General features: G+C 42.0%; 1 long non-coding RNA gene across 1 annotated transcript; it reads left to right on the top strand.

Annotated features, from left to right (window-relative positions):
• The first annotated feature begins 551 nt into the window (after nucleotides 1-551).
• On the top strand, nucleotides 552-2,581 carry LOC106809526. Its single transcript, XR_001393881.1, has 2 exons — nucleotides 552-590; nucleotides 2,383-2,581. It is a non-coding gene; the product is annotated as an uncharacterized LOC106809526 (long non-coding RNA).
• The last annotated feature ends 261 nt before the right edge of the window (nucleotides 2,582-2,842 follow it).

The raw sequence follows: 2,842 nt of genomic DNA, 5'->3' as shown, positions 1-2,842 counted from the left end.
GTAGTATATAGTAGTATATTACATATATATTACATATAGTATTAATATATATACATATTACATGCGCATAGTATATATATATGCTCATTCGTTCAGTTACAAAATATGTAGGCTAAATATTTTTAAACCTCACACAATTAGCATTTACTATTATAAGTACTTAAAACGGACTATTTATGTAGGTCATGTTAAACACGACAATGTCATTATTATTTATATTACTATATTACTGCAGTTGGATAAAATGACTGACTGCACGAATTCCGTAATATGCGCCTATATCCACTTCCCATGACTCTAATTAAGGTTTCCTATCTCTCCACNGACTCAATCTCTCTGCTCTCTCCAACTCCCCATTCTGGCTTCAGGTGACAAAAATTCTGCTTCTCTGCTCAGCTCAGCGCTGATTTAAATTAATTTATATTCTATAATGGCCCTGCAGATGTCAGCAACCTTCACGCCCTCATCTGGAGCAAAGAGAAAAAGGAGAAGCCACTTAGTGATGAAGAGAGAGAGAGGGTGAGAGACGAAGAGAGAGAGAGAAGAGAGCCGAGAGAGAGAGAGAGGAGAGAGAGAGAGAGAGAGAGAGAGTAGAGAGCGCGCAGAGATGAAGGACAAGAGAGAAGAGAAAGCGCCTGGATAGGTGTGGGCGATTGACAGAGGCCGCGAGCCGTGGGTGTTTTACAGTTAATTTGAACAATGTATTCAATGTCTCTTAAATGATCCACCCACGCAATGACCCAAGTTCAAATGTTTTAAAAAGAGTGAACAAGGCAAATGTGCCTTAAAGCATTAACGTTACATAAAAAAAAAAAAAATTCGAATTAATGACCACAACATAGTATACGCTTCTGTAAATGATACTGTCGCACGTGCCCGCCCAATGGGATTGCCTCTCTATGAATTTCTTCCCAGAAACGCAGCATATTTTGCACTCCCCAGCTTATCCTGCTCTGGAAGGCCATCAACTCGAAATCTTCTGTCATGTCTTGGAGACGTGAGCAAGCATTGCTGGCAATGTCAGGACGAAAGTGATGCACTGCCTAAAATATTATCAACAACAAGCTCTCGCTCTCTCTCTCCGCATCCCATCTCCTCACTCTTTCTCTCATCGCCTCTCTCTCTCTCTCTCTCTTGCTTTCTCTCCCCCACACATATTCACCCCTACTCACGTCAACTTCACTCACATCACCATTCGGTGTGCCTCACTCACTCACTGTTTCCGTAGCTAGGACACTCACTCACACTCCCCAACTCACTCAGGCCACTCACTCACTCACTCACTGCACTCACCACTACACTCACTCACCACTCACATCACGATGCCGTCACTCACGTCACATACCTCACTCACGCTGCACTCACTTACTCACGTCACTCACTCATCACTTACTCACTTCTACAGTCACTTCACTCACGTCAACTCACATCACATCATCACTCACGTCACATCACTCACTCCTCACTCACAAGTCACTTCACTCACTCACTGCACAGTCACAGTCACAAATCAACGTCACTCACTCACTCACTCACTCGCTCACTCACTCATAGACGCACACGTACAGGTATTTATTAGGCTATGCGTAAACAGTCTACCTGGCCATTATGATCGACGCTGTAAACGTTGTTAGAGTACTTTCTCTTGCATCCAGCTCTGTCTATCACCAATATCCAATTTCTCCACGCCCCGACGATTTCCCTACTTCATCGACGCTCACTGCAGATTGCTGGACATTCGGCCGTTAGCGGGATCTAGAAATCAGCTTCTTATTCTTCGTGCTTTGCACAATTTAACTGCTAGCGATCCTTTGCCAGCGAGACTGGTTAATAGCATACTAGGTACTCAGTGTAGTATTGTAGGCAAGTCTTCTCCGCATAGATTACGCTAATAAGCTGATTATTTACTAAAACTATATCTGACTATAAACTTTGGCGAATGTTTGTACGTACTGTTAATCGAAAGGCTCGCGTCATTTGATCCGAATAGCGCCAAATTTTTAGCAGAAAGAGATCGATCTGTACCGGACGCGGTTCTAAACTATACTCGGTTGAACACCGGTGTTCGGGTCTAAAAAAGACCAAAAAAACAAAAAAAGGAAACATTTGCTGAAAGGGGCAGCTGTTTTGTTTTCGTTTTCTGTTTGTATTCGTTTGTTTCAACAGTTTCAATTTTCGTGTGTGTCTCGTGTACTCTGTTTCTGGTGTCTGGTGTGTCCTGAGATTTTGTAAGCCCCATTAATGTAAGTAGTAAATCCAATTGAAATCATGCAAGTGATTTCATCAGAGGCAGATTTTTTTGAAGTCGCAATGCTGTACTGGGTGTCGTGAACACCGAATCTGTCACAATCAGTCTGACTCACAAGCACTAAATAATAAGAGAGAGAGAGAGAGAGAGAGAGAGAGAGAGAGAGAGCGCGCAAATATGCGTTACGCACATTTTCTCAATAACTACTAGTGTTGAAAAAATATATATGTATAAATATGTAATAAATAATTATGTATAAACCGCCCGAGACAAATTAGTAAACGAATGTACTACAGTCACGAATAAAACTCACTTGTTATTACAGTTACCAATTACCATTGTTTAATTTGAAGATTTGTTGGTTGGTAATTTGGGGAGTTAGTCAATAATTGTCACACTAGGAATTCAGCATGTCGTTAGCCCAGAGAACGGGTTGTAGACGTAGAAGACGTTATCACACGTTTAAATACGTTACTGATTCCGCATCAAATAGGAATCGCAAACCGACACGACTAGAGGTAGACTCGTAACATAAACGTGTAACTCGTCCGATAGGTGACGCCACGCGGCAATAAAAGAAGCACGTCCACCGCG

This window comes from Priapulus caudatus, unplaced genomic scaffold (genome assembly GCF_000485595.1).
Source record: "Priapulus caudatus unplaced genomic scaffold, Priapulus_caudatus-5.0.1 Scaffold361, whole genome shotgun sequence".
Taxonomy (NCBI): domain Eukaryota; kingdom Metazoa; phylum Priapulida; class Priapulimorpha; order Priapulimorphida; family Priapulidae; genus Priapulus; species Priapulus caudatus.
This window is presented reverse-complemented; position numbering and strand designations above follow the sequence as displayed.